Source organism: Narcine bancroftii, chromosome 2, assembly GCF_036971445.1.
Source record: "Narcine bancroftii isolate sNarBan1 chromosome 2, sNarBan1.hap1, whole genome shotgun sequence".
In the NCBI taxonomy this organism is placed as follows: domain Eukaryota; kingdom Metazoa; phylum Chordata; class Chondrichthyes; order Torpediniformes; family Narcinidae; genus Narcine; species Narcine bancroftii.
The window spans coordinates 112801178-112820464 of NC_091470.1; the positions used below are offsets into that span (position 1 = coordinate 112801178).

Sequence of the window (19287 nt, forward strand, 5' to 3'; positions counted from 1 at the left end):
AAGGAGGTTGTTTAGCCCATCATGTCTATACTAGCACTTTCCTTTATTTTCTGTAACCTTGGGCTTGTCCATGAATAGCCGACACCTTCAACACCCCCTCCCCGAACTATTGATTCTCCCCTACCCACCGATTCTGGGGCAATTACACTTACTGACTTACCAATTGACTTACTGACACGCATCCTTTTGGGAAGAAACTAGAGGATCCTGAGGAGACCTGCACAGTCACAGGGAGAATGTCACCAGATATCAGGATCAAACTTGTGGCACTGTATCTATGAGGCAGATGCCCTACCCTGCAACCACTGATCAACCGAACCTTGTAACATTTTGATGGGGTTTGACCGGCTAATGTTTCACCTGTACAAGATGAGCTCCGATGGGCGGACAGCCGGGTCAATGATCCGTGGTAGGGTTGTCAGGAGCACCAATAGGTGAGCAGCCAGGGAATCAGAAGCTTGGATGGGTGGGAAGTCAGGGCCAAAAATAAGGGGGGAGGGGGTCAACTTTTCCACAGGATCGACAATTTTGGCCTGTTTCCGCTCCATAAATGGTTATATGGTTATATATGGTAAGGAGTTGACTTCTGTATGCAGAACTGGGAGGAAAGACCTTTACCAAGAGGATGATGAATCTTTGGAATTCACTGTCCAATTGGGCTTTGTCATTGAGTATTTTCAATCAGAGATCAATAATAAAGAATAACAAGGGAAAAGGATCAATAGGTGCATTGTCCAGACAAGAGCCATTTCTATGTTTGTTCTTTATGTTCTCTTCCCCATCAAGAAATGTCGGGGTTGCTCCCTGGCTCGATTCCAGAAACCTGTCCTTTCGGATTTTTAAACTTTTTTTTCTTCCAAGAAAGTAAAACTGAGAAATGAGGATCGGTTCACGAGGTTCAAAGACGTTTGTCAGACAAGGTTTGTTGGCTGACAAATAGCCTTCATTTCAGCAAGGAGCCTTGGCAGTGAACACCTAATTTTGATAAACGAGCTTTTTACTGCAAGAAATGGGGGAGTTTCTGAGTATCATGGGCAAACAATTGCAACAATCTGCTGGGAATTTTTTTTTTAACCGTGATCACGAAAACACAGATTTTGGGCAAGGTGAAATCGACGTCTCCACAGTCCAAAGTAGGCTGGTGCTCTGTCACACAATGGCCGCCATTCATATGGAGAACAGTACAGAGGAAATGTTACTCACAATGAAGGCCAAGGCATCAGCCAGAGATGACAATGGTTTGTATGATGAAGCCAAGGGAACATTTCTTGATTAACAGTACAGTAAATGCTGAATAAACAAAAGGACATTAACTCAGCATTTAATTGCACTGCATTCACTTTTTCCATTCTCTAAAGGATGATGAAATAACTCCCATTTTACAGCTTCTGTTTGTAGTAAACTTGCCTGCAACTAGGCAAATTCGAAGTGACATGGTTGTCCCACAAACCACAAGAGGGAACCATCTGTGACACAAACCACCTCCTGTCCACTTTGAAATCCAGAGTTTTATGTCGGCAGCATCAGAGATCAGATTCAAACCTGGGTCAGCTGCTGTATTTGGGGCATCAAAGTGCCACTGAAACAAAAGCCATTTGACAAGGCCAATACAGTGTAGATGTTCCCCTGACTGCAGTGTTCAGAAACAAGTCACAATCTCAAAGTACTAAATATTCTCCACAATGGAATCCCAACATCAGACACATCTTCCCCTCTGTTGCTCCCTCCGTGACTCCCTCATCCACTCATCCCTCCAGTCACCCACTTGGTACCTACCCCTGTGACCGCAGGGAGTGCTAAGCTTGCACCCACACACCCTCCCTCACCACCATTTTTGCCCCCAGACGGTCCTTCCAAGTGAAGCAACATTTCATTTGTGAATCTGCTGGGAATGTCTTCTGCATCCGGTGCTTCCCTCTACCTTGGAGATGCTGTTGACTTGCACTGTCCGCTCCAATAATGGGGACATCCCAGAGTTCAATCATTTAAATTCCACAGCCCAAACCCACACTGACATGGCTATCCATAGCGTCATGTACTGTCAAATCAAGGCTACATGCAAACTGGAGGAACAATGCTTAATATTCCATCTGGGTACTCACAACCAGGCATCATTAACATTGACCTCCAATTTCATTTAACCCCCTCTCCCCGAGTCTCTGCCTTTCCCAATCCCCCTGTCTCCTTTTGCCCAGCTCTCCATCCCTTCCCTCTCCTACCAGAGAACTACCCCATCACCTCAGCATTTTTCCTCTTATACCATCCCACCTGTTAGCCTGTGCTTTTCCCCCTGCTCATTCCTCCCTCCTCCACCCACCTGCCCCCTCAAACTTTTATATTCATGCTCCTCCCTGCATTTTGCACATACCTCACGCAGGCCCCCAAAACAGTAATTACCCTTAACATCCTATGGATGTTGCGTGACCTGCTGAGTTTAGCCAGCAACTTTGTGTATCGCACTCGACCCCAACGATTTTCTTGTTTTACTCTAAAGGACAAGTTTTCTGCTTTGATTTTTATTCTATTCATTGGGTCAAACTACTTTTGGGGATTAAATAAGTGAAGACAAGGAAGTTTGATTGTTTACGCTGGTGCAAGTGTCACTTATCACTAAAATTGACTCTGTGACTAACAAATGACCATGAAGATTAAGCCCACCTAGGTGAGAGAAATAATTAATATTGATCAACACCCTGCTGCCTGGTTGTAGCGGACAAGCCATTATCTCGAATGGCCAGACCAACAGTCGAGCAAGGTTTCAGCCACTGTGAGTGAAAGCTGTGATAATTAAATCAGAAAACCAGGCTTTAAACTTCCACTTTGATTGACAGATGTGATTAATTGTGAAGCTTTGTCATCTTCTTGTCCTTATTGCAATCAAAGACAGCGAGAGAGATAACACTGGGATTTTAATCCATCTCCTTTGTTCCCGTTTTAATTTTTTTTGTGAGCTGGAATTCTTGCGCCACCTGACATTTCCAAAATCACTGGCACAGTATTCGAGGAACCACATCAAGTTAATTCTGCGTCTAGTCACACGATCATAGGGAAACAATGATCTCTTCAGGGTTTAACTCTATCTTGACTACTGCCCCCAGCTATGGGATTGAGCCCCACCTAATCAAATGCTCTAAGCACTGATATGCTGGAGGAGCTCAGCCAGTCTCGCAGCGTCCATGGGAGGTAAAGATATATTACCGACATTTCGGGCCTGAGCCCTTCTTCAACGTGTGAGTGAAAAAAGATGGGTGACTGAATTAAAGCCTGGGGAGAGAAAAGGGGGAAGAATGGAAGGGAGAGGAGTCCAGACCAACAGACAAAAGGTTTTGATTGCATATAAGAGGAAAGATGAGAAGTGATTTTTGCTCTGCGAAAGGAGACTGAGGGAAAAGGGAAGAGAGAGACAGAGCTGGGGGAAAGTGACAGGGGGTAGTAGAAGATGGGGGGTGGGGGTAGGTTTAAGGGAAATTAGAGAAGTCAATGTTAATGCCATCCAGTTGAGGGGTGCCCAGACAGAATACAAGATGTTGTTCCTCCAATTTGCAGGTGGTGTCAGTCTGGCAGTGAATGGGCAGACATATTGGCAAATGAATGAAGTGGGGAAATGAAATGGATAGGCACTGTTATTGCAGTGGACACAGCTGAAGTGCTCAATGAAGCAATCTCCCAGAATGAGTCAAGTGTCTCTGATGTAGAGGAGACCACAACAGGAGCACTGGGCAGACAACCCCTGCAGATTCACAAGTGGAGTGTTGCTTCACTTGGATGGACTGTTTGCTCCCTTGCTGACCTGTCTGTCCATGGTCCCATGCACTGCAAGATGGAGACCTCCGCATTTTGGAGAAACAACATTTCACCTTGCATCTGGGCACCCTCCAACCAGATGGCATTAACTCCGACTTCTCCCTATCTTCTTGCCCCTGTCTCTTATCCTCTAGCTCTGTCTTTCTCTCTCTCCCCTTTTCCCTGTGTCTCCTTTCACAAAGCCTAAATCAATTCCTACCTTTCCTATCATATTAAATTAACACCTTTTGTTGTTGGTCTCCCCCTCCCTTTCTTTCCCCAGCCTTTAATTCAGTCACCCATCTTTTTTCACTCACACCTTGAAGGGCTCAGGACCGAAATGTTGGTAATATATCTTTACCTCCCATGGATGCTGCGAGACTGGCTGAGCTCCTCCAGCATATCAATGCTTAGAGCATTTGATTAGGTGGGGCCCAATCCCATAGCTGGGGGCAGTAGCCAAGATAGAGTTAACCCTGAAGAGATCATTGTTTCCCTATGATCGTGTGACTAGATGCAGAATTAACTTGATGTGGTTCCTCGAATACTGTGCCAGTGATTTTGGAAATGTAAGGTGGTGCAAGAATTCCAGCTCACAAAAAAAATTAACCATGTCTGCAGACTTTCATGTTTCACTTTAATCAAAAATGTTCGTCCAGCCACAATGAGAGTCTGACAATCCAGTAGCCAATTGTTCAGAATCTTGAGAGTTCAGCATCCGGCTTGCCGGTAAATGTTCTGACACAGCAGTGTCACACAATGAAACCTGAATGAAACTGTACCCTCAAGACTGCTGTTGCCGGATGAGCAAACAGTTGGACATTGCACCTATTAATGCCCTGACATGCTTTTGAGCTTGATGCATCTGGGTAATCTGAGTATCCTGCAAGAACCTCTCTGCAGGTCTCAGCGGGTGTGCATGGAATGCCAGACTTACACAGTTGAAAGCAGGTATCTCCCTAGATTATTGCTGATGGCATCCTTAATTACTCAGATTATTTATCATCTCCTACCAGATTAATAATTGCTCTCATTTAAACACCAAATGCCACATTTGTCATGAGCCAAGTACTGAACATATTACTCTTTTGCAGTTTTTACTTTGGTGGAAGGTCAATTCCTGGCAGTTATCTCCATATTAGTGGCATTTCCTGATTTGCTTTTGCAGCTGAGAGGTCCTTGGCTGGAATGCTTAAGATTCAGGATTTATTTATTGCCGTGTAATAAAACAGATGTAACATTACACAAAATTCTGCCGTAAGGCAGACAGGATCACCACCGGCAGGAAAAAATACCCCAGAGCACCTTACATTCAGAGAAAGAGAACCAAAAGGGAGTCTCCCCCCCACCCCCCCAGCCACCCTGAGTCACTGAGAAGCCGTGGATTCACCTCCAGCGCTCCCGCAGTCACACAGACTTCAGTCCAAATCAGTGGCGACCCGAGGCTTGATCTCCGACATGGCCTTCAGCGCCATCAGCACCCTCTCGCTTTCCAATTCCGATACCCGGTACCGCCTTCAGCTAGTCTCGAGCCAGTCTCCAGAAGTTGGCAGCTTGGTAGGAGTCTGGCTGCAGTTGCCAGTTGCCCACAGCCTGCGCGAGTTCCTCACCTTGAGTCATCGACAGCCCGCCACAGAGCCCCTCACTGGTCCGCTGTTGTGGTCACTGTTCATTTGGGTCATCTCCTCTGCTTTTCCCTCTCTGCTTTTCCCTTTCCCCATTACTGATGCCCTGAGAAGGCGTAGGTATTCAGTGAAGGTGAGGGAGGTTCTTAAAGAGCATTGAGCTATCCACTGCTAAAAATTGAAATCTTTGATGCTATAACTCAGCTCCTTTCCAATCAACAGTCACATAGCCATGGCAAAAAAAAATCAAAACAGAATCATGTTTATTGTCATGAAACATGTACCACAAAATTTGTTCTATTGTGCATTATGGGTACAAAAGTTGCTATAAATTATATTTCTGTAAGTGCACTATTTAAACATAATTAATTAATGCGAAGCATGTGTGATTCAATGTCGATTCAGAAATCTGGAGGGAAAGAAGCTGTTTTTATACTATTGGCTGCTTGTCTTCAGGCTCCTGCACCTCCTTCCCGATGGTAGCAGTGTGAAGAGGGCCTGGCCTGGGTGGTGGGAGTCCTTGAATGCAGAGGCTGCTTTCTTAAGACAACACCTCTTGTAGATGCCCTCGGTGGAGTGAAGGCTGGTGCTCGTCATGCCACTGGCCGAGTTCACATCCTTCTGCAGACTTTTCCTCTCCTACGCATTGGCTGATTGGCCATACCAGACAGTGATGCAACCAATTAGAATGCTTTCCTCAGCACACCTGTATAAATTTATATGAGACATTTAAATCTTCTCAAGCTAAGAACCACGGTCAAAAAGCTTTCTTTGTGATTGCAGTGACTTAGGATAGATCTTCAGAGATGTTGACACCCAGGAATTTGAAGTTCTTTACCCTCTCCACATCTGACCCCTCAATGAAGACTGGTTCATGTTCTCCTGATTTCCCCCTTTCTGAAATCCTAAATCAGTGGCTTAATTTTGCTAATGTTGAATGCAAGGTTATTTTTGTGAGACCATTCAGCCAACTAATCTGTCTCATCTGGTTCACTTCCTCATTGCCATCTGTGATTCTGCCGACAGCAAACAAAGCCACCAGAGTGGAGTGTACATGATGCTGGTCGTCCATCAAAAGAAACCTCTGTCAAACCCGCCTCAGGACTGCACTCACGACTTTCAATAGAGAGATTGGACAGCGGCGTATGTTTCTTTTTCTGCAGGAAGCAGATGAGAATTTTATTTGGTATCACAGTAGCATTTTCAAAATAATGCAATAATGGTAAATCTTGCTCCAATTGCTTGGTTGCTGAGATTGACTGGAAGGTCGGAGATGTGAAGCTGTGGAAGACATCAGAAAGGAATAATAAATTAGTTTTGGTCGTTGCAAAGAACATTAACTCATTCCAGGTAGATTCATTATAATGGTAACAGCTGTGAGTGAGTACCTGACATCCAACATCAGTGGACTCTGATTGATGGCCTCAACTGTTTTTCTTAGGGCATTGTGGTAGCTTGCTGGATGATTTGGTAAAGTGCCTTTGTCAAGTCAAGTCACCTTTATTTATCATTCATAACATGCTCGTACGGCAAAGATGAAATAGTGTTTCTCCAGCATCATGGAGCATATTCACATAAATACAAGCTAAAATAGAAGTTAAACACATTAAATATTAAATATCAAGACCACAGTACTCTATGCACATATGTTCTGGGAATTCAGGAACCTGATAGCCTGGGGGGAAAAAAAACTTGCCCAATTTGGACGTAAGGTACTGTAACACTCCTACCAGATGGCAGAAGGAAGAACAGTTTACGTGAGGGGCATGTGGAGACCTTCACAATGTTTATTGCCTTTGGCCTGCATCTTGTGCTGTAGACGTACATCATGTTAGGAAGAGAGCCCCCGATGATCTTTTCGACTGACTTCACTATCTTCAGCAGGGTCTTGTGGTCTGAGGTGGTTTAGCTTCCAAACCAGGCGGTGAAACAGTTGCACAGGATGCTCTCAATACGTCCTCTGTAAAATGTAGTGAGTATGGAGGGTGGGAGATGGACTTTTTTCAGCTTTCATAGGAATTAAAAGTGCTGATGGGCTTTCTTAGCAATGGAGCTGGTGTTAAGGGACCAGGTGAGATTCTCCGCCAAGTGCACTCCAAGGAACTTGATGCTCTTGACAACCTCAACAGTAGAGGCTTCAGTGGTCAGCGGAGCGAGAACCCCCTGATCCCTCCTGAAGTTGACAACCATCTCTTTTGTTTTGTTAACATTCAGATACAGGCTGTTGGCTCTGACCAGTCGGTTAGTGACTGCACCTCATCTCTCTATGCTCACTTGTCATTCTTATTAATCAGGCCCACCATGGTCATATCGTCAGCGAATTTGATGATGTGGGCCATGCTGTGTTTAGCTGCACAGTCATGGTCAGCCGAGCAAACAACAGTCTACTAAGTACACAGCCCTGTGGGCCCCCCCCCCCCCCCCAACTCCGGGCTTAGTGTAATGGTCTTGGAGGTGCTGCCTGAGGTGCTCCCCGACAGGAAGTCAATAATCCATTTGCAGAGGCAGATGTTTAGACCCAGTAGGTTCAAGGTCCTTATCAGGTACTGTGGTATGATTGTGTTGAATGCTGAACACCTCTTCTCTGTAGTGCGACTCATTGTTGTTGCTGATGAGGCCAACGACTGCTGAGTCATCTGCAAACTTGGAGTTGGATCTCGTGATGCAGTCATGAGCCAGGAGCGTGAACAGGAGCAGGCTGAAAACACAAACCAGTAGTGCGCCAGTGCTCAGCGAGAGGGTACCTGATGATCTGACACTGACCCAGACAGGCTTTGACCTGTCCGTTAGGAAGTCCAGAATCCAGTTACAAAGACGGGTGTTGACTCCCAACGAGGATGGCTTCTCCACCAGCCTAGAAACCCACAGGGATGATGGACTGCTGCAGGTGTCCATAATAACCTTCTTCAATTAGTCAGTGCAGTCCTTCAGAACCCGACCTGATATTTGGTGTCCTCCCACTTCCCAAAGTCTTGCAAGTTTGATGGTTAATTGGCTGCTCCAAATTACCCCCAGTGTGAAGGTGAGCAGAAAAATCCAGCGAGAGTTGCTGGGAATGATGTAAAAATAAAATCAGATGAGCATAGCATTAGTGTACATGATCACTCGGTGATCAAAGTAGGCTCAGTGTGCCAAGGGATCTCATTTATGCAGCAGGACTCTTAGATCCAGTCTTGGTTAGCAGTCAAGCTTTCTGGCAAATTCTACCTTGAGTACCTTCCATGTCATGTTCCCAGGTGTCTGTGTCGGAAGCTCAAACCTGCGGCGTGTTTATTTTCAGATTGCAGCCATGTGTTGCCAATCAGTCCAAGGAGTGACTGCCAAACAGAATATAGTGAGTGAGCTCAGTTCTATCTCTGCAACTAGAATCCATAATCGTTCTTACAATAATATGATCTCCTTTCTTCTTTAGAAAAATATTCAACTTTTTACAAACATTTACCTCAAATCATCTACCTTTAATCACTCATCTGAAAGCCTCGTTTGAGGTTTTAGATGTTGTGCCCTCTGATGGTGGGCTTGTGTGTAGTCATTTTTCGATGGGCCGGTGTAGTAGTGTTACTCCTGACATATAGTTCAAATTTTAAATTTCAGATTTATTGTCGGAGTGCATCATCTCATCACATACAAGCCTGAGATTCTTTTTCCTGTAGGCCAGGCAGAATTACTACTTATTGGTAACTGTACGCTGTACTCAAGGAGAAAGATACTGTATTCATACAAAAGCGAGAAATGTACACAAAGAAAGGAATGTAAGCAAACTGACTGCGCAAATACAAGAAAATAATTAATGGTAAAAGTAAGAACCCTTCAATGAGTGTCTGAGTTTGTTATTGAGGAGTCCAATGGTGGAGGGCAGCAACTGTTCCTGAACCTGGTGGCACGAGTCTTGTGGCACCAATACCTCTTTCCTGATGCCAGCTGCGAGGACAGGGTGTGTTCTGGCTGGTGTAGATCCTTGATGATTGCTGCTGCTCTCATATGGCAGCGTTCCCCGTAGATGTCCTCGATGGTGGGGAAGGCTTTGTCTTTGATGTACTGGGCTGCGTCCACTACCTTTTTCAGGTACACTCACCTGTTGGTTTGTAGCCTCTATTTTGTATGTGTATGGTCATTGTTGTAGCTCTTGAGCTCTCTGATAAATAGGAAGTATCTCTACGTTGGCTGTGTGCAACCGAGTTAGCGTGCAACAGTGCCCACATCCCAGTAGTCACCACTGTCTCCACTTTCCTTGAGCCTTTCTGTACTTCCTCTTCACAGCCCTTATCAACATCATTCTCTCTGTACCTGATGCTGCCTCTGTTTCCAGCATTTCATTAATAACAGAGAATCTCCATTATCAAGAACCCTCCCCATCCAGGCCATACCCTCTTCATTCTCCTACCATCGGGAAGGAAGGACAGCAGCCTTTAGACGAGCACTCAGTGGCACAAGGGCAGCTTCCCTCCATCAGATTTCTAGATAGACAATGAACCTCACTTTTTCCTCTTCTTTGCGCTAATTATTTTCTTTATAATCATCTATTTATGGAACTGTAATTTACAGCAATTTTACACCTGCAATGCTTCACAAAACAACAAATTCTGTGACACCTTCATGGCAATAAACCTGATTCTAATTCTGATTATGTTGACTGCATTCAGAAGGTCAGACACCCTCTGTGGTGAACAGGGAATTATTCTGATTAATGATCGTCAATCAGAATTGGTTCGTTCTGCTGTAAACCAGCCAGCCTAGTGAGAGTTGCAATGGACACAAAGGGGCCTGTTTCTGGGCTGCAATGTTCTATGGTTCTATCTTCAGGATTGAAGGACGTCCACTTAGAAGAAAGGTACAGAAGAATTTCTTCTGTCAGAGGGTGGTAAATCTGTGGAATTTGTTGTCACAGGTGTTTGTGGAGGTCAAGTCACTGGGTGTATTTAAGGCAGAGATTAGCCAGGGCTAATTATGGACTTAAGGATAGGTCAGCGAAGAGGTTTTGGCCAAAAGACCTTTCTCCGTGATATACGGCACAATAGATTCAACTTTAAGTCCTGAGGGCTGTCATTTTACCAGTCAGAAGATAAAGTGCTCAATATGTTCCCTGGCGTAACATCAAGTTTCATTGAAACAGAGGGACCAGAGGAAGACTGACCAGTGTGGGATTGGGATGAACAATTAAAGAGTTAGGCAAGTGTGAGCTCTACAAAACGTCACACTACCTTGACTGCCTGCAGGTATATCTCACCTGAGTTGCTCGTTTTCTCACAGCTAAATCAAAAGCGGAAGGAGAAGTGTTAAAGTCAGCAGTGTGATTTGAAGTATCAGCCTAATCTCTCTGACAGTATCACAGTGAACCTTTCTGCTTTCTGGAGATAGGCCAACATTTAAAGGGCATCTCTCCCACTGACCAGAGACGAATAAAAGCGACATTACTGTATTATTTAAACACCAGGTTTCAGATTATTTCTTGCCTCCCTGGTTTCAAATTAAAAGCAATTTTTCACTTCCTTGTTACCACGCACCATTGAAAAATTATGCAAGCGTGATTACAGAACGTGCCCCCTTGCAGACTCCGTGGCACGATTGAGTACAAGATCAGTTTTATTTCCAGAAGGCATAAGAATCTTCAGATGTTGGAATGTGCAATTGAAAACAGAACATAGGAATTAGCAAACATGACAGGCAGCATGTGTGGAGGAAGAAGTGGATCAGAATTAGAATTTCAGAATCAATCAGAATTTTATTGTCACGAACATGGCACATTGGTTGTTTGACAGCATAATTAGTGCAAATATTGCTATAAATTTGATTTTAAAGAGAGAGAGAAGCAAAGAGAAAGTGAGATAATGACTGTGGTTCATTGTCCATTCAGAAATCTGATGGCAGAGGGGAAGATGCAATTTTTGTACTGTTGGGTGTTTGTCTTCAGGTTCCTGTACCTCCTTCCTGTTGGTAGCAATGAGAAGAGGGCATGGCCTGGGGGGTGGGTGTCCTTGACGATAAAGGCTACTTTCTTGAGACGCAACCTCTTGTAGATGTTCTCGATGGAGTGGAGACTGATGCCCGTGATGGTGCTGGCTGAGTTCACGACTGTAGCCTTTTCGTGTCCTGTGCATTGGTACCTCCACACCAGACAGTGATACAACCAGTCAGAATGCTCTCCGTGGTGCACCTGCTGAAGGGTAGGAGGGTAGGAGCACCCAGGGGACTGCAACAAGTATAACAAGTCATGTGGCAGCGATTGGTACTACAACTCAACTTTTTAACTTTTTTTTAGAACTTGTAACGATTCTGCACTGTAGTTGGGCCTTCTGGGTAACAAGCCCAATTACACCCAATTTTACCGTCCCTGTACATTTTGAAGGGTGGGAGGAAGCCCACACAGGCACAGGGAGAAGATGCAAACTCCTTACAGACACGTGAACCAGTGTCACTGACGCTGTAACAGCGTTGTGCTAATTGCTACCCTAACTGTGCCGCCCTGTTAATATTAATTAATGTGAGATCACGAGTGCTCTACCTTTTCTGTGTAACTAGAGATATGAGCATGTTGTCATTATTTTCAATGGAGTCATATTTAATATGTATCTGTCCTTGTCAAACAGCAGCAGCTCAGAAAATTACTCCAGTTATTTAAGGGAATGCCAATTAACTAAAGGAAAATACAGAGTGCAGCCAAACCACAATAGAACAAGGGCTGTTAAATAATCTGTGGCGTGTTTGCATATTGCCTCGGATGGCAGAAGAGGTTTCATCAAAAATAAATTGGTTGATGATTAAATCCAACAGGAGCAGCACCAAGTTTCTGGTTTCTGTGGAAACAAAGTACTGTTACACGCACTCAATCAAAATAATTTAGTCACTGAGTGTGCAATTGAATGCAAAGTGTTAGCTTTTAAACTCACAAGTGGAAAGGCCAGCATTAGAATTTTTTTTTCTTCTCTTCCCTTTACTTTATACCCTGCTCAGAGTTTCCTATGTTTTGCAGCACCGTCTGGAATTTTTTCAACCCTTCGGAGCCTACAACACAGAAACAGGCCCTATCCTGATTATTGTGTGAGTGGGTGAGTTGGTGATTACTCAGTCTCAAGGAAGGGTGCTAGACGTTGAAGTCAAATTTCTTTGCTCTGAAGGGTGCGCATGTTGTGTGGGAAGGGAAACAAGTTTGATGGCTTCAAAGTACAAAGATTCTGGACAGGCTGAACTCAGGAGGGATCGTTATTGAAGCACATGTAAGGGGTTCACAACAGGGATAACATGTACTATCAATCACACAACGCAGTATGATCAGTCACATTGGACTTAATACTGCTGATACGAGCCACTGTAATATAGACTTATAACAAGCAAGGATTACAACACATTACCCATTAACCTCCTTTGAAGAAGACCGCAGAGCCCACCTCACTGACAAAAGGCAAAGGAGGAAAAACCCAACACCCAACCCCAACCAACCAATTTTCCCCTGCAGCCGCTGCAACCGTGTCTGCCTGTCCCGCATCGGACTTGTCAGCCACAAACGAGCCTGCAGCTGACGTGGACTTTTACCCCCTCCATAAATCTTCGTCCGCGAAGCCAAGCCAAAGAGAAAGAAATGTGGGGACATTGCTCCAATGCTATCTACAACACTAATGTACACATTAAAAAGACAGGATTCTAACTTCAATGGTATTAAGGTGAATCAAGGAGAATATATAATAAATTTATTTGTGGACGATGTTTTGATTTATTTAACAGATCCTTTCAACTCTGTGCCAACTCATAATAAGATAAAAGAATATGGAGAAGTTTCAGGTTATAAAATTAATTGGGATAAAAGTGAAATTATGCCTTTAGTAAACGTAAGAGAGTTATTGATTTTAGATGGCCTGATTCTGAATAAAATATTTTGGTATATGGGTGGAGGCAGAGTTCAAAAATGTATTTAAGTGCTTGCTTTGGCAGCACATATAGTAAAAGAGAAGATTAGCATGACCCCTGCACTAGGATGACACGCAAATTCGTGAAGCGTTCCATTTTTAAAAAAAATCATTTAAATTAAATCACTCACCATTATTGAAGCAAATAATAGCAGGCTTGGAAAGATGAAATGCGTAACTATAACTTTAATAGGTAGAGTTAATTGTGTTAAGATTAATATCTTTCCTAGAATACAATATCTTTTTTCAATCAGTTCCCATTGAAATTCCTCAAAAATGCTTTAGGGCATTAAATGCTTGTGTCAGGAATTTTTTATGGAAAGCAGAAAATGGTGATGGTTTCCTTAGAGATGGAAATATGATTTGTAACTCCCCAATTTTATGAATTATTATAAAGCTGCCCAGTTGCGATTTATTAATGCAAGGTACGATTTAAATAAAATTCCAGCTTGGGTGAATATAGAATTCATTAAAATAGGAGAAGCAAATCCTCAAGATTTTATTTATAAATAGAATTCAAGATTGTTGATAGCAAATAGAGAAACCCCTATATTGAAACATTAAATAAGGTTGATAAAGAGATTGGAGGAGGAGGTTTGATGCCATTATTTCAAAATAGATTTATTCCATTTTCTATGGGGAGTCAATTTTTAAGGTTTTGGATTGTTTTGAAACAGGGAAATTTATGACTTTCAGTAGAATGAATGAAAAGTTTCAGATATCTGAGAATGCTAGATTTTGTTATTATCAGGTTATGAACTTTTTACGGGATTATTTGGTCATGATTTATTTTTGGCAGCAGGAACAGAAGTGGAGTCATTGATATGTAATGGAGATTTAAATAAATTTATTTCAGTAATGTACAATTTGTTACAAAGGAAAGCCTGGAAAGTAAGGGTTCATAAATCAAGACAAAGATGGGAGATAGATTTGAATAGACAACTATATGAGCATAGTTGTGCAGAGTGTAGAGCACATCGAAAGAATCAAAGACTTGTTGATCTAAACCAAGGCTTTTATTAACTAAAAGACTGGAGCGTATCACATGTAGGTCGACCAGTCCAAAATGACCTGGTCTGGCTAGGAGCAACCCTTTAAGTCCTGCCAGTAGGCGTGGCTATGCTCTCAGCCAATCACAGTCATCCTACACTACCATCTGTACATATACACATTGGTGATAGAATCTGTACGATCACACAGAGAAAGTATGAAAAGTACAATAAATGAGAGATATAGGTTGGTGTAACATAATTTTATCCATCAGTTATATTTGATACCTCAAAAATTAAATAGATTGAACCATAATTTTTCAGATTTATGTTTTAGACGTGGACAGGAGATTGGTACATTTTTACATTCTACTTGCCAGTGTCCTAAGGTTAAACCTTTTTGGTTGGAAATAGATAATTCATTAGAACAAATAACAAGGGTTAAATTCCCACAGGATCCAATGTTATTTCTATTGGGAAATATTAAAGGAGTTAAACCTAAATTAAAATTGAATATGTATTGAGTGAAATTTGTACAAATTGCTTTAGCAATAGGTAGGAAATGTATTGTTATAATTTGGAAATCAGATACAGATTTGAGTATGGAGAGATGGCATGCAGAAGTTCCAAGTTGAAAAAATTACTTATAACTTAAGAGATAAATGCTATATATTTTGGAAAATATGGTGCCCATATTTACAAACTCAGACATTCCTTTCTCCTAAAGGTCTCATTACATTAGAAGAATATGGAGTACTCCTGTTGTGAATCTCTTGTCCTATACTTTCTTTCTGTCTTTTTAGTAGAGGGTTAGTGGGGGGAGAGGGGGGGGGGGTTCTATCTTTTTCTATATACATACACCACATGTATTCGTATTAGAAGTTGATTTATCGTAATGTATCTGAATTTTTGTGGTTTTAAATTTATAAATAAAATTCTAAGAAAACATTAACATACAACAGCCTGATCCTTACCAATGACTCCTCCAGTGTTGTCCGCAGTTCGCGACCTGGAGGGGAGCAGGGTTAATCTCAAAACCGAAGAACAAAAGAGGAAGTGCTACTCCAAGAAGTGGACTTTATTGTAGAGTGAGATGGAGGGTCCAGCCCAGGTGATAAAAGGGTTCAGTGGTCAGATGTGCATAATGGGTGTGCAGAGACCGATTTTGATTAGCAGGTGATGCAACTTCTAAAGGGAGAGGTCACATGACCCTCCACAATCCACATTCCCACCAGGTTCCAGACAGAGGTCACATGACCCTCCACAATCCACACTCCTTCCAGGTTCCAGAGGGAGAGGTCACATGACCTTCCACAATCCATACTACAGCACTTCTCCACCTCAGAGAGATGTCATTGGGCATTATCAAGGCTAAGATGCAAGCATTCCTATACCCTCAGATGACTAGGTGGGAAAGAGGATTAAGTAATAGTTTAAGGTGAGAGACTGATTCAAATCTCGAACCTGCTGTACAACATTTAACATCAAATCAAGCATTTTGACTTCCTAATGGAAAGACCATACTTTAACTGGGTTGGTAGCAGAACGTCGAGCAGCATCACATTGAGCAACTCAGTGCTGTGTGCTCAATCCACTCCTGTTCACACTATTGACCCACAACTGCAACACCAGATCCAGCTGTAACAGAGTCATCAGGTTTTCAGATGACAAAACAGTAGTCGGCCTGATCAGCAAAAACATTGAGTCAAACTACAGAGAAGAGGTGGAAAATCTTGTGAAATGGTGCGAGTATAACAACCCGAGTCTTAAGATGAAGGAGATAGACATCAGAAGGACCAAGAATGACCACCCTCCACTACACATTGGTAACTCAGTAGTGGAGAAAGAGGAGAGCACCAAGTTCCTGGGAGTCCATCGAACAAGTGACTTGTCCTGGACACACAACATCACTTCACTTGTCAGAAAGGTGCAACAGCAATTCACTTCCTGAAAGATTGAAGCTGGCGAGGCAACCAGCCACCATCATGTTGATCTTCTACAGGAGCTCTATTGAGAGCGTCTTGGCTGGAGGCATCACAGTGTGGTACGGTTGCTGCAGAGAAGTGAATCGGAGGTTAATTTACAGGACTACAAGTGTGGCAGAAATGATCACTGGAGTCTCCTTCCCTCTCATCAGTGTGTTCTACCAAGATCATTGTCTGAAGAGGGTGTGCAAAATAGTTGAAGGCCCCTTTCACCCCACACACAGCATCTTTCAACTACTCCCATTATGAAAGCGATACAGGAGTGTCAGAGCCAGCACCGCCACACTGAGGAACAGTTTCTTCCCATGGGAAGTGAGAATGCTGAATGACCAAAGGAACTGCTCACACTGATCCTCCGAGACGCTACTATTTCTTAACTAATATTTATTTATGTGTATATATGAATACTTGTCCTGCATGTGTTTTGTTTGTCTGTATGTGTGTTATGTCCGGTTGTGTGTCTGCGTGTTTCACACTGAGGATTGGAGAACACCATTTTGTGCAATCAGAAGATAAATAAACTTGAACTTGAATACACCCAGAAAGGTATGGACTGAATCAGATAAATGGGTCCAGCATAGATACCCAGGTACCATACAATGGTCAGTGTGGAGGTGCTAAGCTGAGGACTGTATGAATGTACTCTGTCATACATTTCAAGGTCAAATTTCCTTTTATTGTCATGTAATAATTTTTAATAATGTAACGTGCACGATATACGTCAACTTTTGTCTGCCACAGGGCAAAAAAAGAGTAATCATGTGCATTGCCTGGCAGCCCCCCTCTCAATAATAAGACAAAGAGAGTCCTTTCAGAGACCCCGAGTGACCATGGATTCACTTCTAGTGCTGCACAGTCTCACAGACTCCTGTTCAATTCATTGACAACCCAAGTTCCGGATCCAAACATACGATACAGTCAGAAATCTTCAGCGCCCAAGGCCCTTCGGGAACCCGTCTTGCCCCTCAGTACCCTCTCGAATCCCGGTTCTTAAACCTGGTTTCCCTGAGCCAGTCTCCAGCAGCCCGCAGCCTGGTGTGAGTGCCCCGTGGCCTGGTGTGAGTCCCCCTCACTGCGGACTGCAAGTTGCCTGCAGCCTGTGTGGTCCTTTCAGCCGCTGAGTCACTCGCTGGTCTGCCGCTGTGGTCACCTTCCCTATCGGTCAGCTGCCACGCTTCTCCTTCTCAACCTTGGCATTGGAAGTGTAATTTTTGAAAAATGAATTCACTTAGAACACTAATTGGCCCAAGAGGTTTGTGAAATAAAGAATTAATGGCTCACACTTTTTGTTAAGAGGGGTTCATGGACCCAGACATTAATTAGCATTAATGTTTTTGATTCCTGGATTGCCCTGAGGATTGCACCAACTATACAGCTGGTTCCTTCAGGCAAGTTAATATCCCTTTGCTGCTCAAGCTTTGTTCAAAGTTTAATGTGGTTTACTTCACCAAATGTGCAGTTTGTTGCAGGTTTAGCTCCAAACTCTGCCACTCTGCACCGCTAATCCCATAACAATTTGTCGAGGGTTGCCAACTGACTGACAATGTCTGCTCATGCTCCCTTCTCTCAGCATGAGTGAACTTAAGCACCATTGTATTCATTCTGATTGACTGGTTATGGTAGGTACAGTGTCCCTAGTGGCTAACTTAGCTACAGACATCCACTGAGGTGGAAAGAAGGGTTTGAATCCCCCAGCAGAAATTAAATTCCAGAATAAATTTCCATTTATAGGGATGATTACTGTGTAGAGCGGTAAATATTAAGATCCTTTCAGGATGGAAACTTGTTGCCTAGTCTGCCTCAAGACTTGTGATCGACTTTTACCACACTCCTCATTGCAAGTGCCATTGGAGGTGGGCACTGACTGGATCACTGACAGCAGCCCTCACACCCAGGGGGAAAATTTAAAATATAAGTTTTTTTTGAGTCTCCTTTCTGACAGTCAGCCAACCTGCCCTTCCCCAATCCCATCTCTAAAGTCATCACAGAGCCTCCAGCACCAACTCAATTACTGTATCTCTCTGGTTTCCCTCCTCTGCAATCCTAATCCTCCACCCACTCTGATCACTTACTCAATGTTCCTCCTTTTTTTACAGTCTCAGTCTTTCTCTGATCTTCCAGTTCCCCCAGTCTCCCCCCCTGCTACTGACCCTCCAATTTTCCCAGTCTCTCCCTATTGGCCCTCCAATTCCCCCAGTCTCCCCCCTCCCCTCCTCCACTGGCCCTCCAATTCCCCCAGTCTCCTCCTCTGACCCTCCAATTCTCCTGTATCTACCCTCTCTCTGATCCTCCTTCCCCCAAATCCTCCTCTCACTGACTCTCCTTCCCTACATCTCCACCCTCTACTGACCCTCTTTCTCCCAGTCTCTACCCTCCCACTATTCCTCCTTCTCCGTATCCCCCTCTTACTAACCTTCATCTCCACCTCCCATTAACACTCCTTTCCCTGTATCCCCCCCTCTCTGACCTCCCCACCCCCAAATTAATTCTCTACTTACTGTTGTTCTCAAAATTTCACTCATACCTATCTTGATAAACCCCTTCCGAAGCTCTCTCTAACCCATTGCTCACCTCCACTCTCCATGCCTTTCTTCCCCTCCACTCTTTCCCCTGGTTCCCACTCACAATGCTTTCCCCGACCTCTGTGACACCTTCAAGACCTAATTCATCACAACTCTATACACTACCATGCATTACACTTTGGTTCTTGGTATCTAAGTTGGGCAGGCCAAACCATAAGATCACGTGGGCCATATCTACCTCTATGCCACATCACACATCACATGGAGATATAAAGGTAAAAGCACAAAGCTGGGGAAACTCAGCAGGTCAAACAGCGTGTAGTCGTGTATGGCTTAACGTCCACGATACGTTCTGTGAAATTCTATGTTTTGCGATTTGGATGTTGTGTGGACACCATATTACAGTAACAGGCATTTATTATGACGATCAAGACATATGTATTACAGGTTACATATGTACAGTAGTACCATTATTCACCTGG

The 19287-nt window shown here is 43.5% G+C and overlaps 1 protein-coding gene and 1 pseudogene across 1 annotated transcript in view; both read left to right on the forward strand.

Annotated features, from left to right (window-relative positions):
* The window catches only part of LOC138754153 (leucine-rich repeat transmembrane neuronal protein 4-like), a 187269-nt gene that overhangs the window by 154871 nt on the left and 13111 nt on the right, over positions 1-19287 (forward strand). The gene's annotated exons all lie outside the window — the stretch shown is intronic.
* On the forward strand, positions 13319-13412 carry LOC138755986 (U6 spliceosomal RNA; annotated as a pseudogene).